This window comes from Ambystoma mexicanum, chromosome 5q (assembly GCF_040938575.1).
Source record: "Ambystoma mexicanum isolate Mex_15411 chromosome 5q, UKY_AmexF1_1, whole genome shotgun sequence".
Classification (NCBI taxonomy): domain Eukaryota; kingdom Metazoa; phylum Chordata; class Amphibia; order Caudata; family Ambystomatidae; genus Ambystoma; species Ambystoma mexicanum.
In genome coordinates this window covers 1,372,646,751-1,372,669,073 of record NC_090933.1, presented here as the reverse complement: position 1 = coordinate 1,372,669,073, position 22,323 = coordinate 1,372,646,751, and the positions used below count along the sequence as shown (strand labels likewise).

Genomic DNA, 22,323 nt, shown 5'->3' with positions numbered 1-22,323 from the left:
GCAGAGGGGGAGATGACCCAGTCCTGAAGGCAGAGGGGGAGATGACCCAGTCCTGAAGGCAGAGGGGGAGTTTACCTAGAAGGCAGGGGGTGGGGGGTCTACCCAGTCCTGAAGGCAGAGGGGGGTTAACCTAGAAGGCAGAGGGGGAGATTACCCAGTCCTGAAGGCAGAGGGAGAGTTTACCTAGAAGGCAGAGGGGGAGTTTACCCAGTCCTGAAGGCAGAGCGGGAGTTAACCTAGAAGGCAGAGTGGGAGATTACCCAGTCCTGAAGGCAGAGGGGGAGTTTACCCAGTCCTGAGGGCAGAGGGGGAGTTTACCCAGTCCTGAGGGCAGAGGGGGAGTTTACCCAGTCCTGAAGGCAGAGGGGGAGATTACCTAAAAGGCAGAGTGGGAGATTACCCAGTCCTGAAGGCAGAGGGGGAGTTTACCCAGTCCTGAAGGCAGAGGGGGAGTTTACCTAGAAGGCAGAGGGGGGTTTACCTAGAAGGCAGAGGGGGGGGATTACCCAGTCCTGAAGGCAGAGGGTGAGTTTACCTAGAAGGCAGAGCGGGAGTTTACCCAGTCCTGAAGGCAGAGGGGGAGTTAACCTAGAAGGCAGAGGGGGAGATTACCCAGTCCTGAAGGCAGAGGGGGAGTTTACCCAGTCCTGAGGGCAGAGGGGGAGTTTACCCAGTCCTGAGGGCAGAGGGGGAGTTTACCCAGTCCTGAAGGCAGAGGGGGAGATTACCCAGTCCTGAAGGCAGAGGGGGAGATTTCCCAGTCCTGAAGGCAGAGGGGGGGTTTACCTAGAATGCAGAGGGGGAGTTTACCCAGTCCTGAAGGCAGAGGGGGAGTTTACCTAGAAGGCAGAGGGGGGTTTACCCAGTCCTGAAGGCAGAGGGGGGTTTACCCAGTCCTGAAGGCAGAGGGGGAGTTTACCTAGAAGGCAGAGGGGGGGGGGTTTACCCAGAAGGCAGAGGGGGAGATTACCTAGAAGGCAGAGGGGGAGATTACCTAGAAGGCAGAGGGGGAGTTTACCTAGAAGGCAGAGGGGGAGTTTACCTAGAAGCCAGAGGGGGAGTTTACCTAGAAGGCAGAGGGGGAGATTACCTAGAAGTCAGAGGGGGAGTTTACCCAGTCCTGAAGGCAGAGGGGGAGTTAACCTAGAAGGCAGAGGGGGAGATTACCCAGTCCTGAAGGCAGAGGGGGAGTTTATACAGTCCTGAGGGCAGAGGGGGAGTTTACCCAGTCCTGAGGGCAGAGGGGGAGTTTACCCAGTCCTGAAGGCATAGGGGGAGATTACCCAGTCCTGAAGGCAGAGGGGGAGATTTCTCAGTCCTGAAGGCAGAGGGGGGGTTTACCTAGAATGCAGAGGGGGAGTTTACCCAGTCCTGAAGGCAGAGGGGGAGTTTACCTAGAAGGCAGAGGGGGGTTTACCCAGTCCTGAAGGCAGAGGGGGAGTTTACCTAGAAGGCAGAGGGGGGGGGGTTACCAAGTCCTGAAGGCAGAGGGGGAGTTTACCTAGAAGGCAGAGGGGGAGATTACCTAGAAGGCAGAGGGGGAGATTACCTAGAAGGCAGAGGGGGAGTTTACCTAGAAGGCAGAGGGGGAGATTACCTAGAAGGCAGAGGGGGAGTTTACCCAGTCCTGAAGGCAGAGGGGGAGTTAACCTAAAAGGCAGAGGGGGGCTACTCAGTCCTGAAGGCAGAGGGGGGGTTTACCTAGAAGGCAGAGGGGGAGTTTACCTAGAAGGCAGAGGGGGATATTACCTAGAAGGCAGAGGGGGAGTTTACCCAGTCCTGAAGGCAGAGGGGGAGTTAACCTAGAAGGCAGAGGGGGGGCTACTCAGTCCTGAAGGCAGAGGGGGGGTTTACCTAGAAGGCAGAGGGGGGGGCTTACCCAGTCCTGAAGGCAGAGGGGGAGTTTACCTAGAAGGCAGAGGGGGAGTTTACCTAGAAGGCAGGGATTATTCAGGATGTACTGTAAACATGTAGTGAAGGTCTTTCCAACATATTGCCACTTTTCAGCATGGACATACATTGTGAAACGGAGCTGCACATTTCCATAATTTTGAATATCTCTTGCATTTAGAGTGTAAGACTCGGTACTGTAGAATTACACAATGCAGATCTGGTAATTATGCAGCAATGCAGCCTGTTCTAAAATACTTTGTTCTCGTCATCTAAGAAATGATTTCTGTTGCTGTAGCACCTGTGTCACTATGCACCATTAACTGAATTCTGACCCAGGTGCAGCATGTGTAAAGCAATCAAACCTTTGCTGCTGCCGATAAGCAAGGGTTGGACTGGTAAAGGAAACCTGTTGTTCGAGGTTCTGTGTTAGGGAAGTAAAGGACATATCATTTCTGTGACAGGTGTTTTCCTGCATTGCCTTTTTTATTCTTCTTCTTGGAATAATGTAATCCCTCATCCTTTTTTGCACTTGACCCTCATTAGTCATCAGGGTGCAAGGAGTTGCTTTCAAACGTCGCTATTTACTGGTATAGAAAATGGGGGAGGCGATGTTTGATGAGTTGCTTAATGGCTTCATGCCTTAATGGGTGTCTTCACACTTTGCTTTCTCTGTCAGAGCCGAAGCAGGCAAAGGGCCCTTTGCAGAGTTCAGTGATGCGCTTACTAACTCCTTGGCTCACCTATCCTGCCCACTGCTTCACCCCCACCTCCACACGTGAATCCAAAGATGCCCATAGGTGTCCACGTTTATTGAAACTTGCCTGCTAGCCCCTTGTACGAGGACCCCTTTTCTGATGTCTGGTTCCCATTCCTCCCCCAGAACCTCATTATGCGAGGGATGCCCCTTGCACCCTCATCTCCACCCTGCTCACGCACCCACCACACCCACCACCCCATTCTATTCCTTACTTGCTCCGGTGCAAACTCCAGTCAGTTCTGCCTCTCTGTCATGCCCCCCGGATTCCTACGACATTCTTATGCCAATGGGGGAAGCCCATGGCGCTTGTCCTGGCGATTACATCAACGCCGGCGTCATCGCCAGTAAATACTACATCTCCCAATGGGACTTGCGCTTGGCATAATCCCTTGGAACGCTCTTTCTCTTGTATGCGTTCCACACCTCCTTCAAATCCACTTCCTATATCAAGCCACGCTCCCAGAAAGCCGGTGCTCCTAAACCGTTGTGTTACGGTGAGCAGCGCTTCTCAGAAAAGTTTACATACCTTTTGTTTACCTGGCTTCTGACTTCTGCTTACCCTCTGGACTCCGTTGCCTGCTTGCTGATTCTGTTTTGGCGCTCTTCTGATCTGCCCTTCCCTGCACGACCACAGAATTCTTACCGGACTGCCTTTGGGATTCCGTTTCTCATGTCTGGCTCCCGGCTCCCTTTCTGATTCCTGACCCCGTATCCCTTACCCGCTCCTGGTTACCCGCTCTTCGAACGAAGAAGTAAAGACCCTGCATTTAGGTGTTTTAGAAAAGCAAACACTACTCCTTTTTTCTTCCTGAAACCTTTTTTGCTGCACTTGGAAAAACGGTGCTGTTTGCATACACATTGTGACATTTTGGCTTTTGGCTTGTTTTTTTTTGGGATTTTTGGGACGCTCCGCTGTTTGCACCACTCATTGGATTTTGGGACGCTTTGCTGTTTGCACCACTCATTGGATTTTGGGACGCTTTGCTGTTTGCATCACTCATTGGATTTTGGGACGCTTTGCTGTTTGCATCACTCATTGGATTTTGGGACGCTTCGCTGTTTGCACCACTCATTGGATTTTGGGACGCTTTGCTGCCTTTCAAAGGATTGTTCTACCACCTCCCTAGTAGCGTCCTCGTGCCGTCCGGGTCAGGGAATCCCTTACCTGGATTTTGGGACATCAGTGACACTATCCTTGGGACACTCTCAAGTTGCCAACTGACCTTCGACTACACCCGGTCTTGTGTTCTATCACAAGTAGGTATTCCGCAGAAAAAAGGAATTTCACAGGTAAGCTTGTGGGTCTCGGAGGGTGTAGAGGGGTTGGTTTATTGCAATCAACAAACGGTATGTAATACTTGCCTTGTTTGTTTTTTCCCTCTAGCTCCACTGTGCGTTCCGCCTTTTTGCCTGAGCCCTTGGCCTGACAGGTTTCATTACCCTGCAAGCCGTGCTCTCAGGAAGAAAGTCTGAATTACTTCAGTGGCATCTAGTTCGAGTGGTCTTCCGGACTAACGGCGGAACATACGGAGTACGACACTCTCCCAGTCCATGCGGGGAAAGCACATGCGGATATCCTGAAATAACGTGGCCTGTGGCCTGTCGGGAATTGGCCTTTGAGAAAAATTCCCATTTCCGTCTCCTCCCTCACCGCTGGTCAGAGAATTGCTCCTTTCCGCTTCTCAATGGCTTGAACTTTGGTGACCTATCTTGTCTCCACCCACCCTCTGTACGCGTCCCACCAGGATTGACCCCAACCTCTCAATCGTCCTCTTTGTTTACTACTTTGCTGCTAAAATCCGGAGCGTATTGAGTGCAGGTGGAAAGTTGTGTCATAAGAAATGTTTGCCTCTGATCAATTCCAATTCCAGACTTGAGAGCTATCAGGATACTGCACTTTTTTATTTGTAGTATTTTAAGTAATAGTTGAGTTTTTCATCTGCGTAGTTTTGGCAGGATAGGTTAAAGGATCTTCAGAAAGGGAAGTGATACTCTGCTTATCCTGTGGGGGCTGGGGAAGATGGGCTTTGTCTTTAAATTGAGCAGACACTCTGGGTTTCTCTACAGCAGGTGCTGAAGACCCATTGGTGTTTGCAGGGGCTGCAAGGAGAACAAGAGGGTGTTCTAGTCCCCTGCAACCCATCTGAAGGAGACTGATTGAGTGGATGGGAACCCAAACCCGTAAATGGTATAAGCCAAATGAGCTGCTTTGCCTTTTGAGACAAGAACGTCCTGAGACTGTGCTTTTGTTTGACGCAGGAGAGTAATTTGTGTTGAATAAAAACTGTTTCATACAGATATTTGTTGCCTTTGAATCCTGCTTAGCTATGGAACATATGGTGTAAGAGGTGGGATCTACAAAGGCTTCTCCAGAAGCCTACCCAAGGCCTTCCGTCTCTAGAGTACAGGTGGTCATGATATTCTAGACTGCCTAAGTACAGGGTTCGAAATTGCTGGGAGCTGTTTAGCTCCTGGTTCTAGCCTAGGGGAGCCTGGTTGGCCTGACGACATCTACCAGGAACTACTTTTGACTTCTAGATTATCTGGTACCATACACAGATACTTATGTGACATTAACCACATATCACAGGTTATCCACAGGTCCTACAAAACAATGCCTTGAGAGCTGCCCTCGGCATTAATAAGAGAGATCATATCTCAACCACTAGACGCCAACTGAAATTGCTCTCTACAGACAACAAAATCAAACTAAAGTTGGCCTCCCTAACCCATAAAGCCCTCAACAATGCCGCCCCCAGTTATCTGATGGACAAGGTAAAGAGAAAGTCCTCCATCCGACAAACAAGAACTATCAATTCCAACCGTCTGATAATTCCCAGATTCAAACTCTCCACCATTGGTGGGAACAGTTTCCCGGTGAAAGCTGCCACGCTCTGGAACTCTCTGCCTCACAACCTAAGAGCTGACCAACCATACTTGCACTTCAGAAGACACCTCATCAGTCACCTTAACTCCAATAACCCTTGTATTTAGCTGCACTTTCTACACCTATGTATAGATAGTGATACTCTTGTTCGTGTTTCTGCCTTCGCCTCTAACAGCCCTGCACACTTCTGTACACTTACCTCCTGTATAGATATTGACTTTTAATGTTTGAAGACTTGTATACCTCTTATTCCTGTAATCCTGAATATTCCTTTAGGTTTACCCGCCTCTAACAGCCCTGTACATCTCTGTATATTTACCCCTGCATAGATATTGACTTTGTATGTATGAAGATGTGTACATTTCTTATTCTGTAATTCTGATTATCTCTATCACTACCTCAAAGTGTATATTTTTGCAACATTGTAAGCTTCGAATTATCTTTTGCCTGCGCCCTGTTGCCCCTGGGTAAGGTGCGCCATACAAATAAATAAACAAACAAACAAACAAACCCTATCTGGTTGGGAATGTATATAATGGAAAACATAATAACATAATGAGTCCTATGTAATCAGCAAAGTTTTGCATCTCATGTGGATGTTAGGTTTGCGACATGCGGTATGAGCGCCTTGTTCCCCAGAGGTAGCTTCTGCACGCTCTGTGATTCTAGCTAGACGGGAGCTGTATTAGGTCCAGCTCATGAAACCCCGTATTTGATCCCTGAATATGAAGGCCATCCCCTGACTCTGCATTGTGTTAACAAAGTGGACATATTCCACCAAAGGGCGAGCCCTAGTGGTGAAAGGGGCACGTGTTGTGCTTCTTTATGGGAACTATAAAGGGATCCTTCCCACATCAGTCCTAGCAGTGATGAAGTCTATAGATGCTTTTATTGTGGGTGGTAGGGGTGCTTTTGTTTAATTATAGCTATGATGAATGTTTGTAGCCCAGGAGGGGGGACCCCGTTGCTCAGTTGATTTGTGAAATGTGCCGTCCCACCCAACCTTAGGTAACCAAAGAGCTAGAGGATCCTGAAAGGAGAGAAGCTGGGATTGGGCCTGTCACTCTCCTTCTAGGGCAGCCTCCTCTGCTTTTCCTCTTATGGCAGCTGTTTCTATCTCGCCATCTTGTTTCCCTTCATCCTATTCTGTGTCTCCACTCGCTCCCTCACCTGACTCTTTCCTCCTCTTTTTCTCTCTATCCCTCATATTTGGCCTCCTACTTCTCTTCCATGCAGATTTGTTCTCCATAGTGTACCCCCTCTTGTTTTCCCTCTCCCCTCTTGTCTTCCTGGTAGCCTCCCCCTCTTGGTTTGCCCCCCTCCCCTCTTTGGTTTGCCCCCTACCACTCTTGGTTTTGCCCGTCCCACTCTTGTTTTCGCCGCTTCTTGGTTCGCCCCCTTCCTTTCTTGGTTTTGCCCCTCTTAGTTTTGTCCCACCTTTCCTCTCAGTTTACCACCCCCCTTCTCCTCTCGGTTTTGCCCCCCTTCCCCTCTTGGTTTTGCCCCTTCCCCTCTTGGTGTCACCCCCCTTTCTTCTTGGTTTCATCCACCTGTCTTTCACACACCATTCCTCTCTTGGTTTTGTCCCCTCTTCCCCTCTTGGTCCCCCCCACCCCACCTTTCTTGGTTTTTCCCCTTCCCGTCTGGGGTTTGCCCCCCTCTTGGTTTTGCCCCCTTCTCTTGGTTTTACCACCCCTTCCTCTCTTGGTTTCACCCCCTTCCCCTTTTAGTTTTGCCCCCTTTTCCCTCTTGGTTTTTCCCCCCACCCTTCCCCTCTTGTTTTCGTCCCCACCCTTCCCCTCTTGGTTTCGCCCCCTTTTCCCTCTTGGTTTTGCCACCCCACCCTTCCCCTCTTGTTTTCGTCCCCACCTTTCCCCTCTTGGTTTCACCCCTTCCCCTCTTGGTTTTGCCTCCCCTTCCCCTCTTGGTTTTGCACCCCTTCCTCTAATAGTTTTGCCCCCTTCCCCTCTTTGTTTTGCCCCCTCTTCCCCTCTCGGGCTCACCTAACCATTGCCCTCTTGGTCTCACCTCCCCATTCCCCTCTTGGTTTCACCTCTCTCATCCCCTCCTGGTTTCGCCCCCTTCACCTCTTGGTTGGGCCCCGCCCCCTCTTAGTTTCCTCCCTTGCCCTCTTGGTTCCCCCCTTCCCCTCTTGGTTTTGCCCCCCACCTTCTCCTCTTCGTTTTTTTCCTCTTAGTTTTGCCAGTCTTGCCCCTCTTAGTTTTGCCCCCCATACCCTCTTGGTTTTGCCCCCTCCCATTGCCCTCTTGGTTTCAAATCCCCATTCCCCTCTTGGTTTCACCCCTCACTTCCCCTCTTGGTTTTGCCCCCTTCCCCTCTTGGGTTTTCCACCCTTTCTGTCTTGGGTTTTACCCCTTCCCCTCATGGCTTCCCCCTTCCCCTCTTGGCTTTACCACACCTCCTTCCACTCTTGGTTTTGCCCCCTTCCCCTCATGGCTTCCCCCTTCCCCTCTTGGTTTTACCAAGCCTCCTTCCGCTCTTGGTTTTGCCCCCTTCCCTTACTTGGTTTCCCCCTCCCCTCTTGCTTCTTGCTCTGTGTTGCACTTCATGATCCCTTACCCACAGTAAGGATACAGTACTATAACTGATGGCTCTATGTTCCCTTGCACCGCCACACAACTCTCAGGGGAGGTAAAGTGCAGGAGGGTAGTGGACTACAGGGTTCCACTTCAGCAAAGTGTTTGCTTGCAGTAATATGGAAATAATCACTGACTGGAGGCATGCTTGAAATGGAGAAGTGTACCTCCGATCTCTATTTCTTGGAGAGTGCTCCACCCCTGAGCCCCATCACACTTGTCATGCATTGGGCCTATAGCAGATTTAACTGATAGTTAATGCTGTGTATTTTGTATTTCATGCAGCTCCCCCCGCCCCCAAATACACTGCATGGCTCTGGAACCATCATCTTAGTTTGAGGACTGTACCCTTTACCACAGTATTTGGGGTATTCTAAAGATGCCCACTTATGTGATTATAGCTTTTGTGGTCTGGGGGTGGCACAGCTAACCAGTTTGTGGCTGATCTGCTGCACTATGGGTGCTGATCATTTGCTCAAAAGCATTTTATATTCACATTAGCTTTCAATGGAACAAAGACAGAATATGCAGAATGCAGATGATGCAAGCACTCTGGGTAATGTAGGAGGGGTGAAAGGCAAGGCAATACATCACAAAACATGTTTTCTGGCTCGCTTTCAGGCTCTGACGCCTCTTTTCCTTCTCTTATCCCTGATTGTCTGCTTGCAGTCCAGGAGTGGATGATCTCTACCTGGATGCCAGTAAGACTGAGAGTCTCGTCATTGCCACACCTGCACCTTCCTTTCCTGTCACTCTCTGGCCGGCCTCTCTTGGCCCTCTTCTTGCTCCCGCCTGTGAGGCTAAGAACCTCGGTGTCATCTTCGACTCCACTGTCCCCTTCTCTCCACAGATTTACGACGTCTCTAAGAAGTTGAACTACCAACTGTGCCTCCTCAGAGGTATTCGTCCTTTCCTTTCCTTTTCCCAGAAGCTCACTGTCTCCAGAGCTCTGGTTCTCTCTAGGCTGGACTACTGTAACAGCCTCTTATTAAATCTGCTTGCCTCTACACTCCGTCCTCTGCAACTCATCCAGAACAGGACTGCGAGACTTGTCCTTGGCCTCAAGCCCAGGGATCGTATCTCTCCAGGACTGAAATCTCTCCATTGGCTCCCAGTGGCTGCAAGGATCAAGTTCAAGACCATTTGCATTATCCACAGGGCCTTCTGGGGCCTGGGACCAAAATATCTCCAGCTTTCTCTTCTGAAGTATCTTCCTACTCAAGCTCTTTGGTCCTCCACCTTCAACTCATTGAGGGTTAGTAGCTTTTTGAAGCATTGAGGTGGTTTGTTTGTTGGTTTGTTTGTTTTATTCACTTATAATGCGCACCAGACCCGAAGGTAGCCGGGCGCAGCAGTACAGAAAATGCGAAGCTTAGGTTGCAGGGTGGGGTCATGGAATACATACACTGTACAAATACAAAATACAAATATAGAATGCAAAATATCACAGGAAGGCAGCAGTTGCGGTTTACATGCAGGATAAATACAAAATATGATCAAGACAGTCTATGTACAGGTACTGTGTGGGCGAAAGCTCATCGGTCAGGTGGGCAAAGAGAGTGGGACCATAAGATCATGATGAAATGTATGTTCTAGGGTGGGGTGAAGGATAAGTGGGCGCCAATAGGCTATTCATTGGCAGTCCTTAGCAGATTGATGTAGTTATTTCTGAATTTGGGGAAGGGCTGTGCCTCGCGTAGAGGATTAGGCAATGAGTTCCATAATTGAGCTGCTTGCACCGGGAAGCTACTACCCCCCGCCTTAGATAACCTGAATCTCGGAATGATGAGGCTGTTGGCATTTGCAGTTCTGGCAGGGCGCGAGTGATGTCTTTTTGTGAGTTTATTGCGGAGATAGCTTGGTGCTGCATTGTTCAGGGCTTTATGAACCAGGGATGCTACTTTAAGGTGGATTTTGTTTTGGGAGGACAACCAGTTGTTTTGACGCCTGAAGTTTGAAATATGTGATCTTTTAGATACACCAAGGGCGGCTCGTAGGGCATTGTTTTGAAGAATTTGAAGTCGGTGGGTAATGGATTTATTTGCTCCGATGTAGAGGGCATTACAATAATCAAGCCTCGAAAGGATTAATGCTCTCGCTAGGATAAGGCAGTTGTTATCAGAGAGAAAATGCTTGCCTGCTCTAATGAGCTTGCATGTGTAGGCGGTGGCAGATGCCAATGACTTCACCTGCTTGTCAAAAGAGAGGGTGGCATCCAGATAGAAGCCAAGTGTCTTCACATCTTTGGAAACCTTGATAATGTTCCCGTCAATTTCAAATGAGGTATAGTCCTGACTGAGTTTCTGTATGTTAGAATGTGTCCCTAGGATGAGCAACTCTGTTTTGTCATCGTTCAGGCATAGACCGTGGGTTGCCATCCATGCCTGGACGATGATATACACCCTATTCACCAAGGCCAAATCCTTGTTGTAGTCCCCGGAAAGTGAGAGGAGAATCTGGGTATCATCTGCATAGTTGGTGTAGGTGATACCAAGATGGTCCAGATCATCAAAAAGGGGCTTAGTGAATATGTTGTAGAGAGTCGGGGAGACGCATGAGCCCTGAGGGACTCCACATCGGATGGGGATTGGGTCCGCCGCTGCCGAAGGGGAGAACACCCTCATGGTCCTATCACTGAGGAAGGATTCAATCCAAGATATGGCCTCCTTGGAAAAATGTGCGGCTGAGTCTAAATGGCTACAAAGTACTCCATGGTCTACAAGGTCGAATGCCGTCGAGAGGTCCAGCAGCAAGAGGAGAGCCATTTTACCTTTATCTCTTATTTCATCTATTTGTGCCTTTAGGTCGATAAGGGCAGTCTCTGTACCATGTTGTGGACGGAATCCTGATTGGCGCTCTCCTAAAAGTTTATGTTGTTCCAGGAAACTTTGGATTTGATTGTAGGCGATTTTATCCAGGATTTTGAGCAGGAAGGGGACTGTTGTAATGGGGCGGTAGTTTGTGGGTATAAGAGGGTCTAGCGTTTGCTTTTTAAGCAATGGTAGTACCCAGGATTGTTTTAAATTGGTGGGTACCGTGCCGGACGTGAATGAGGAGTTGACGAGTTTGCCAATAAACGGGGAGAGATCTCTAGCTGCGTCTTTTATAAGCTGGGCAGGGCAAGAATCGCCCTGGCAGTTAGACGGCTTAAGAGAGAGGATGACTTTCTCCACCTCGAGAATCGATGTTTTTGAAAACATGAACCGTGTGGCTGTGTCCTGGGTCTTTGGGGTAGGGTCTGTAATGAGGTTGTTAGTCTTGGGATGATGGGTAAGGGAGGCTTTCTTTTTGGTTATTTTCGTTTGGAGTAGAGAGATTTTATTGGATAAGGCTAGCTGAATGTTGGAGCACCAAGTTTTGTCTTTGGTGCAAGTATCCGGAATGGGGATGGGTGACTCTAGTTCTTTCAGGATGGTGAAAAGTTCCCTCATGCTTGAGTTGGCGTTGGAGATCCGCTTATTAAAGGAGTTCTGTTTGGCCAGATGGATTTATTTTTTATATTGGGAGGAGATTTCTGTTAGTTTCATTTTATGGTCTACTGAAGGGGTGAGCCTCCAAGCTGTTTCACAGCTCCTCTTAAGTAGTCGCAAATCCTTTAGTTCGGGGGTAAACCATTTATTTAGGTGAGATTTGGGTTTACTTTTTCTGAGTTTCAAGGGTGCGATGTTGTCGAGGGTAGTTAGCATAATTTTGTTGTACTCGTTGACTAGTGTTTCTGGGTCTAGATGATCTGCTAATCCGTTAAGTGTAGGTAGAATGGCCGGGATCACTTTGTCTCTGGTGATGCTCTTTTTGTTTCTTGTTGGGCAAGGCGGGGCCATGATGGAGGCTGGTGAAGGTGGTCTGGAGGTAGATAGTTCAAATGACAGGAAGAAGTGGTCTGTCCAAGGTTGAGGGATAATAGCTTTGATATTGGCAGTGCAATTGTAGTCTACTAGCCAATCAAGGATTCTTCCCTTATTATGTGTAGGTTCAAGAGTTTTTTGCGTCATGCCCAGATTTGAGAGGGAATTGGCAATGATGGTGGCATTTTTATCTGAAGGGTCATTGAAGCCCAGATTGAAGTCCCCTAGGACAAGTAGTTGTGAAGAGGTTTTAAGGTTGTTGGAGAGTGAATTATATAGATCCTCCTCGAAGGTCCCTAAGGGACCAGGTGGTCTGTAGATGAGGTGGATCGTCAAAGTTTGGGAGCTAGCTAGTGGAAGTTTGATAGTAAGTGATTCACATGAGTCAGCTGCTATTGTAGGTGAGATTCTCATATCTAAGCTGGTCTTTGCGATGATGGCAATGCCACCGCCGCGCGTGTTGGTTCTATCTTGCCTGAATATAGTAAAGTCTTCTGGGATGGCTAAGGAGAGTAGGGGTCCTGCTGCGTTGTGCAGCCAGGACTCGGTGATGGCGATGAAGTCCAGATTGTCGAGCACTATCAGATCACAGATATCTGTGGCATGTGCTATCAGGGATCTTGCATTTATTAGTCCTCCTTTGAGTAGGTGGTATGACGGATGAGGTGGTACAGTTTTGGTCTGGGTAGTGGGAGGAAGTCTCCTGTTTTTTGGGGGGACGTTGGTGTTGGGCTTCTGGGTATTGGATCTTTTGTTGTTAGGAGGTAGGGTTCTGGTCAGAGGCTCATAAAGTTTCGAGAGTCTAGCTCTGAGCCTAGAGTTTCGACAGAGTAGACTACATGGGTTGCTGAGAAACTCGGATAGGGGATTCAGATCCGGGTGTTCCATACTGGTGTCAGTAGAGAGGGTGGTGATGGTGGAATTTAGGGGTCTTGTGAGCATAGTAGGGAGGCTACTGTCCTCTCTATGGTGGAAGATAATTGCAGATAGGTACAATAGCAGGCTGCATGGTGTGATACTCATGATGTGGAGCTGGAGACACCGGGCACGGTGGGCATAGATTAGCATAGGCAATGACTAAGTTGCACGGGGCACAGTGGGCATAGATAAGCATAGGCAGTGACTAAGTTGCACAAGGCACAGTGAGCATAGATTAGCATAGGCAATGACTAAGTTGCACAGGGCACAGTGGGCATAGATTAGCATAGGCAATGACTAAGTTGCACGGGGCGCAGTGGGCATAGATAAGCATAGGCAGTGACTAAGTTGCACAAGGCACAGTGAGCATAGATTAGCATAGGCAATGACTAAGTGGCACAGTGGGCATAGATAAGTATAGGCAATGACTAAGTTGCACAGGGCACAGTGGGCATAGATAAGCATAGGCAATGACTAAGTTGCACAGGGCACAGTGGGCAAAGATTAGCATAAGCTTGCAGGTAACCAATGTCAAAATGTCAAATTGATGGTTCCCCTGTTATGAGATGTAAGGAAAAAAAGCCCCTGGGCTTACCATAGTAGTATGGGTCCGTCAGGCAGTGAGCAAAGGTCCTTGCAGCATTTAGGGAGCAGGCGCAATAGGAGTAGGCTACGCCTCCCATGCGCCGAACAGGGCGCAAAAGAGGGCCTTTGTATGGCCTTCGTGTGGGCCGGCGTATCCGCCTGCCGGCGGAAGCAGAGGGCTTAGTAGTGCCCAGATCGAGGCTCAGCCTCGCTTTGAAGCCGCGTCGCGCCCGGCATGGGGAAGTCAGGCGAGCGGGAGAGACATAGACAGGCAGGCCGCCGTGTGCAGTGCAGCGGATCTGCACTTGCTGCTGCCGGGTGGTCTGCTGGATGGGAGGGGGGGCTCCTGCCCTCCACCCTCGTCGAAGGTCGTCAGGAAGGGGGTTCCTGGGGGCAAAATAACGCCTTTATAAGGCCTTCGTGTGGGCCGGCGTATCCGCCTGCCGGCGGAAGCAGAGGGCTTAGTAGTGCCCAGATCGAGGCTCAGCCTCGCTTTGAAGCCGCGTCGCGCCCGGCATGGGGAAGTCAGGCGAGCGGGAGAGACATAGACAGGCAGGCCGCCGTGTGCAGTGCAGCGGATCTGCACTTGCTGCTGCTGGGTGATCTGCTGGATGGGAGGGGGGGCTCCTGCCCTCCACCCTCGTCGAAGGTCGTCAGGAAGGGGGATCCGGGGGCAAAATAACGCCTTAATAAGGCCTTCGTGTGGGCCGGCGTATCCGCCTGCCGGCGGAAGCAGAGGGCTTAGTAGTGCCCAGATCGAGGCTCAGCCTCACTTTGAAGCCGCGTCGCGCTCGGCATGGGGAAGTCAGGCGAGCGGGAGAGACATAGACAGGCAGGCCGCCGTGTGCAGTGCAGCGGATCTGCACTTGCTGCTGCCGGGTGGTCTGCTGGATGGGAGGGGGGGCTCCTGCCCTCCACCCTCGTCGAAGGTCGTCAGGAAGGGTGGCATATCTCTCTCTTCTGCTGTGGCCTCCCTCTGGAACAGCCTCCCTGCCTCTCTGATTCTGGAGCAGAACCATCTCTGGTTACGGAAGCTACTCAAAACTTTCCTCTTTACTTATGCCTTCTCTCTTCCTCTCCCCTGCCGATCTCCTGTACGATACTGCACTGTTTACCTAGATATCCTCTGAACCACGGGACCAGGTCCTTGGCCTCCCAGTTCCACATCTGCACTGCCTCCTGGCAACCCTGCACTTGGGGCTGTATCTGCAACCCTACAGTTCCCCTTCCTGCACTTTCTAACATTTGTTGTCTGCACATAATCCCTGCACTGCCACCTGCTGGCCGCACTTCTTGTTTTCGATGTCTTGATCCTATGTCTAGCACTTGCTCCTCCTCACCTTTCCCTGGCACTTTTCACCTTTCCTCTCCCCTGAACTTGCACGATCGCAATGTCACTTGTCCTAGTAAGATTGTTGTCCTGTCCTCCCTTTGTTCCCCTCCCTTGCCTCGTTGCGCCTTGAAACAAGTGTGTATAGGCACGCTATAAATGTCATATATCATATCATATCATGTTACCAAAAAGGATATGTTTTTGTTGAAAAAGGTGTGAATGGGTGACTTTGCAGTCACTAGGCTCCCAAAAGTCGACCAAGGGGGCTGGAGCCTCTCAGCAGTAGCTTTCTCAGTTTTTGACCTTTCCAGGCCTGTTCCAGGATTCGTGATACCTCCTTTGTGGGTTGTACAAGTGTTGCATGTGGTGAGCCGTGCTGCTCCTAGCAGTGTTCTGGCGTTGAGTTGTTTTAAAGTGAGTGCTCCTTCTTTGTCGAAGGCGGCGTTCGAGCGATGCGGTTGGGAGGGCTCACCAGAGTCAGCTTGAATGTCAAGCAAATTTGAAACCTTGATAACTACTGGGTCTGGTCGAAAAGTGAGTCATTTGAGTCGGTCTTCAATGATTCGACACTGTGATGGTCTGATGCAATGTTTGCCGAGGCCGCAATTAGAAATGATCCGCGGAAGGGAAGCTGGTTATTCAAGCCGCAAGAAATGCCACAATCAGCACCCCGGGTCCTGGTAGTTGGAAGATTTTAATGATAATGTCCAAATGTCAAGATGGTCATTTACATAATACAGCAGTAGCATGGTTTTTCATGTTGCATAATTTGTTTTATAAATACTTGTAAATTATAATGTATTTAAGTTTTTTCCTTGATACATTGTTAATAACCATCTACTTCATGTCTGTGACCTGAATGTAGTCTTATTGTTGGTGTTTTGTGTATAATGTTTTTTTCAGTTGGGTAAACATTTCCTCGATGTGTGAATCAATTGAATTATGTGCTAGACATGTGGTAGAAAGATTTCCACTGACTGTGCTGCCCTCCGTATGTGGACGATTTTGAGAGGAATGCCTTTGGTCCATGACCCCGGTTGGTCCTTTGTGTCAAGGTCTCCTCTCGTCCTTGGCTGCTTTGTGAGTTGCTCCTCTGGTCCTTCGCCCCTCTGGTCCTTGTGTCCCTATACTGTGGTGTGTGTTTGGCATAGTCACTTGCTAGTTCATGGTATATGTCCAGCTGCCTTGTATCATAAGGCTGTGAGCGATCTGGGGCCTTCGGGTGATTTTGCTCTATATAAAAATTAACATAGATGGATAGATAGACTTAGTGGTGCTACAATTGGGAATGCCTTTGCAGTGTGTGAGAAACCAGAAGGTGTCTCACCCACTGGTTCCTGCGGGTCTCTCCATCAGGTGGCCAGCGCACAGCCATCGCCTTTGGATCCAGACCCTGGGGGTGGACCAGTGCGGGAAGATCACCTGGGCGAGGGGTCTTCATGGAGTGGGATGCCGGATGGCGAGACGCGGTATCCCTCCCCCTGCAATGCCTTTACCCCATCCTACTAGGTAGGATATGTGGGAACCTTACGCTCACCCTCTTTTCCTTATCCAGCACTTTCACACGGACAGCCCGCTGTGGGAGAAAACAGACTCGCACCCAATTAAAATTCCCCACATGGATAAAAGATGGAGCACGAGAGCACACTCTGAGTGAGGCAAAGAACATGAAGGAACAGCAGTTTCGAGTCGGCAGATGAACAAGGGGAGAAAGACGGCAAACCCTGAAGGGTTCGTAAGAAGGGAAATACTCTTGACCTTTTTGGTCAGATGCCGTTACTTTCAAGAAACCTTCAAGGCCAGGAAACCAGACTGAAGAATCCTGCATTGTGTGTCGAAGATACCGATGGCCCTCCCGCGTAACTAACCAAGGCGGGCAGAAGCAACAGCAGCCGCTGTGGTATCGTCCTTGGCTCCAAGAATAAAGAAGCGCCAGAGAGATCAACACAGCCAGTGAGTGTGGAAGACCGATGCAAGACCGGTCTGTGTTGAAGTCAAGGTTGCAAGCGGCAACATTGTATAGCGAGCGCTAGAATTAACATTGTTGAATGCATGTGATGAAAGACGCGAGTAAAGCTAAACTGCTGATGAATGTTTGAACTTAAGAAGGCAAGCTACGATACCGTTGACAGAGTGGTCCGGCACTGTGAATGTGCTAATTCGAAGGTCTTTGTAAGGTATCCCGCCAAGAGAAATTAAAGTAGAAGATTGATGAAAATAATCATGTGAAGTGAATCAAAGTGGTCTTGTGACGCTTTTAGGAAAACCCATCGCACAGTTGAAATTCTTTGATTTTGGTTAAAAGAGGATCTGAGCCCGAGCAAGGGAGGTCCATGGTCCGATCCCGAACGAGGGAGACAAAGTGTGAACATTGTGATAAAAGGAGGTCTCAGCCTGAAGAGGGAGACTCCTGATGAACATTGAAAGCGAGAACTTGTGCATGTAAAAATCCTGATAGAAATGGAACTTTGAGAATTTGTTTGTTACGACAGATCCTCTGCAGTCAGAGGCTCTTATTGGAAAAGAGGCTTTGGCAGAGGGCCCTGATGTCTGTGCTTTGAACTGTATCCTTGTGGTCGAGAAGCAAGAGTGTGTTCGAAGCTCGAACGTGCATCCTTGCCCTGTGCTTAAAAGGTGGGGAAGGGACGCCAACTGCTCAACCGTCCTGAAATATTATTCCTTGAACACTTTCCTTTTTGCATACACCATTGTCCCACACCCTTTTGTATTTAGAAGGATTGGCAATAGGTTTATTAGTATAGGCCCTTTTATTTGACAGAGACTTGAATAGGACTGCGTTATTATTATTTGATGGTTGTAGCTTGCTCCCGTCCTTCGATTTAGGATTAGATAGGTGTTCAACCAACCCATCTGAAGTTCAATAAACACCCTTGAACTGTGAACTCTTGTGTCTGTCTTCACTGTTTGATAACATGCCTTCCTTACAGCTGTCAGCCGGAAGATCCCGGGCAAGTGACTAGAAACCTTGGCCCAGATTGGTGTTGTGGCACAGGATGAAGCAATACTTAGCCTAACCTAATATGGCATAGCAAGATATAAAAGCTGGAGAAGGAATGTTGTCAATGGAATTAAACAAATACATGGGACCAACTGTGATTGTCAAAAGGGAGCCTACAACTGTTATTGGGTGGCCTGTTAGGCAATATACAGTAACAAACACCTGAATATAATTGTACACCTCTTTACCATAACAGGCTTCCCAGTATTACATAACCCCCACCCCGAAAACTGGTCAAACAATGGAGCGTACAACACCTCCGAAGACACTCTACACTAATCCACCACATATCCACCAACATACGTATAGCATCCACACTGTTAACGTAAACATCAACCGAAGACTCAGAAGTCTTATAGAGAATGGGCAAAGCAAGTTGTTTATTTTGCAATTTGCAAACTGAATAAATGGGCAGCACCCCACTAGCCTGCCACCGAAAAGTAACCCAACCGCCCCCAACTTGCCTACACTTTATATCCCCACATGGTCTGGCCCCTTAGGTTGTGTGTTACTTCTGCTTGTTCTTTCCCACCCTCCATGATGTCATCATGATCTTATTGTTTGTTGCATTAATCTGTCTTTGGTTTCCATCTTGATCCTGCCCATCACGTGATCATCTTTTTCCATGTCCGTCTCTCTGGTCTGATGATTTCCGATATCAACCTTCTCAGGCGATGGGCATTGGACACCACCCCCTGGCGTACTTCCAGCGATGAATAAGAGTCCTTTGTATAAGTCGGCAGGATCCAAGATGGAGGCCCACGTTGCCTTCACCTTGTCACCTCGGCTCCTAAAAGTGCTTTCTCAGCAGTCCTATAGCGCATGCTCACACAAAGGAGCTCCCAGACAGGTTGTATCAAAGCCAATAGGCAGGTTTTCTCTATCCAATATCTGCTAAGATGTAAAGAAAAATAATAAACGCTCTGGAATTATCTGTATAACAAAGGACACCTCAGGTATTGAGATATTCTCCCAGACTCCTCCCGTATTCTCATTTACCTTCCTTACGTGTTCATTACCGTCTCATGCCTTTGTGGTGGGTATTACAACATAAATCATATTCCACCCTCTACTGGAGTCACATCTGAAACACCAATTTGTTTGGGTGGCTGTCTGTTCCGTTAGTTACTTTGACATTAGCAACCTGGAGCTTACATTAACCACTGCTCAGGACAACGCGACAAAATATCTAAACGTCACATCAGAGTCCTATACATTTCAAATCTGCCCTCATCAACGTTGTATCTTGCCCTGTTCCTTGCAATGAATACTGTGGATGCCTCACAGAGTCCCAGCCTAAAGTCCCCTTCTGTTATGGCTAGGGGAAGGCAGCCACTACCTGATCCTGACCGTGGGGGTAATATTAGCCAGGCGGATCACATGGGAGGAGAAGGCCATCAGGGGAATGTGAGGACTCTGTCAGGGAAATCACGATATTGATCATTTCATGAGGGTGAGGGTTCCCTGGTGCTTGCCCATTTGATGGCGTGTTGTTATCATGCACAATTCCCTCCCATAACTCCTTTGAATATGAAGTGTGACAATCCTTGTGATAAACATGGAAGCAGAAGTCAAGGAACCAGTTCTTCTTCTGATTATCATAGTTCAGTATTTAATTCAAATTGTGAGGTTAAAAAGCAACTATTGGTTTCCTTAAAACCTTCCCCTAAGACTACATCTGACAAAACAGTAAAGCAGAGTAAAAAGAATGAGTTTACACAAAATAAAAACATTATGGACTTCAAGTCCCATAATTCCCTAAGTACGGGACGAGGAAGAGGGGCTCAGAGTGGCAGACTGCAGTGTGATGTCTAATGTTCTGATGACCCACACCTGAGCGGGACTTTCAAATGTTTAAACCCCCTCAGGGGCAGGCCATCAAAAGGAAGAGAAGGAAAAGCAGGCGTTGTGAGAAGCATCAGAAGCAGCAGTTTAAATGCAGTGCAAAAGCGAGGCTGCAGCTGATGAGAAAGCGGGACACCATGGTAGAGATGTGGCAGAGGTCAAGAATCCAGTGAATTGCAGATCGTGCTCAGCGGGAAGTGGTAATGAAACTGACTGCCAAGGGGGAGACAGATGCTTTCCCCATGCTGCGTGTTGCTCCGATGTGTCGGGGTCACAGGAGCGTACCTTGACGAAAAACAACTCTCGAAGGCGAGAGAGAAGGAAACCTGAACAGAACTGTCAAAAGAATTAGTTTCCCTGCCGAAAGCTGGAATATAGGCATAGAGTCTATAGCAGAGGCATCATCCGACCAGTGTGTTGGCCTTGCTCAGGTTACCCCGGGGCGCTCCTAACCCGACACCCGACATTGCATAATGACTTGAATGGCGAACTAATAACAAGAAAGCTTTTCAATACCGAGATAAGAAATTAAAGCAATTTGGGTGCAAATCTTGTTTTGAGAGGGAGAGTGAAGAGAATCCTTGCAGTCACCATTGTCCAAGTCAAGAAGGGACAATACTGATTAAGCTTGAAAGAAAACATTGGTTTAAACAAGTTGAACCTGAATATTGTAACAACCATTACCCAAGCCAAAAGAGAACAATATTCAAGCGAGGTGAAGATGATGTACAGAAAGAAAGATTGTTGTTAGAAGGAGATTGTACCAAATATTGCCTAAGCCAAAAAGAGGCAAGCAAAGATAATCAAAGTTGGTAGAGAAGCATAGTCTGCATTGACAAGGGCAGGTGAACCATTGTGAAATACATTGCCCATACATGAAACAAATGATGCAATCTTCCTCATTGTGGATTAAAGTGTGGGAAGTGTTGAAGCGAGCCTCACCACAAGGTACTAATAGTAGTTGTAGTAGCTTTGTCCGGGCAGGCAAGCAGATTGGGAAAGGGAAACTTAGCAGTTAGTCCTGGCAGGCGAGTGGACCAGGAAGAAGTTGAAGTACTGCAGTGTGGTAGGAGGTTGTGGTCAAATGAAAGAGTACATCAGAAGGTGTGCTTTGTTGAATGTTGTAAAACCATCCTGATCAAATTGTGTTTCCATATGAACTCAACTTAGAAACAACACCTCCTTCTGGTACTCAGGAAAAACCTAAAAACCCTACTATTTAAGTCTGACCCCTCACAACAACTCCGTGCATTTCAGCTCTCAGCATCCATGTTGACTAGTCCGCTGCCACCAGGACAAACACCAAGTAGATATAGCCATTGCACATTTTGCTACTGTCTGTTTCTAGGTCAGCATGCAATTTGTGAATATAAAATGGATATGCAATCTTACTATGTAAAGGCATTTTCTTTAAGCATTTTAAACCTGTAACTATCTTCTTAAGTCTCAGCGCCTAGTTGCCTCTGGGCTTTGCACGCTTTACAAATGTACGAATAAATAAATAAGGAGTCTTTTTGGTTTACCAAACAGCAGTTTCTAGATGTTTTTGAACATTGCCTTGACAACCGAGAAGAAGTAGAATACATACAGTACATCTGATGGTGTCCTTTATTGAACTTTTGAAACATCATCCTGTCAAAACTGTGTCATATAAGAAGAAGTCTTTTTAGTTTATCAACCAGCAATTTGTGGACACTTGGAACATTGCCTTGGAGAATGAGGAAACCTATTGGGCAGTAAGACAATTGAGTTGTCAAGTGAGAAACCTGTGGGAGCAACAGGACTTTGTGCCACACTCTGAAAACAACTTGGCTATTGAAAGAACTAATCGAGGGAATCAACCCTCTATACAAGGATTTGTGTTTATGCTTTCTGTATGTGTATTTAAATATGATGTTGTGAAGTTTGGACAGCCAAATAAACCTTTTTTGAGTTTTTTGTAAGTATGAGTGTGAGGGACAGAAATTTTGGACATTAGGTCAGTTTTCCTTAGCTTTTGGGTTTTTCGGTTGGGGAGAGATAGGCATTTGTCCCACCCTTACTGGTCAATAAAATGGCTAAATATGAGAAAACTCTATCTAATTGTCTGTCTTGCGTTTCTGATCCCTTTCCCTCCTACTTGCAGATCCTGAAGCCGCAAAAGGCTGTCAAAATGGCAGAAGGTATGCTACACAAGAGCCCATGATATAGCTTAGAAGAGCATTGCTAAATGACTTGCCTGTGGGGCTGTAATCCGGATGGCCCATGCAACTATACTGACTGGCAGCAACAGCGGAGTAAATTAATGTTGGTTCTTCTAGTTGTCCATATTAAAATCTCTTGTGCACGGGACGGCTGGTGGAACTATTTCTCTGATGTCCTCTTCTCCCTCCTTCCCAACTCGTTGGGACAGACTACATCTGCAGGCTGGTCGGAGGAAAGCTGGCTGCAGAAGATCGCTGTCACTTGAAGAGCTTGCAGTGTCTTGGAAGTCTTTCAGTGTGTGCATCCCTTTGCACGCAGCCCCCCACCCTCCACGTCACCCACCACCACACCCAGTTCCTATTTTTCCATTCACAAGGCAGGTCGGGTTTCGCTGTGCTTCTTGAAAAGCTTCTTGTACTGGGCGTTGCTTCTAGCTGTTCACTCCATTTATATTTTCGAT

General features: G+C 48.2%; 1 protein-coding gene across 2 annotated transcripts in view; it reads left to right on the top strand.

Annotated features, from left to right (window-relative positions):
- Positions 1-22,323, top strand: part of LOC138498167 (zinc finger protein 84-like) — a 408,351-nt gene that overhangs the window by 331,023 nt on the left and 55,005 nt on the right. The gene's annotated exons all lie outside the window — the stretch shown is intronic.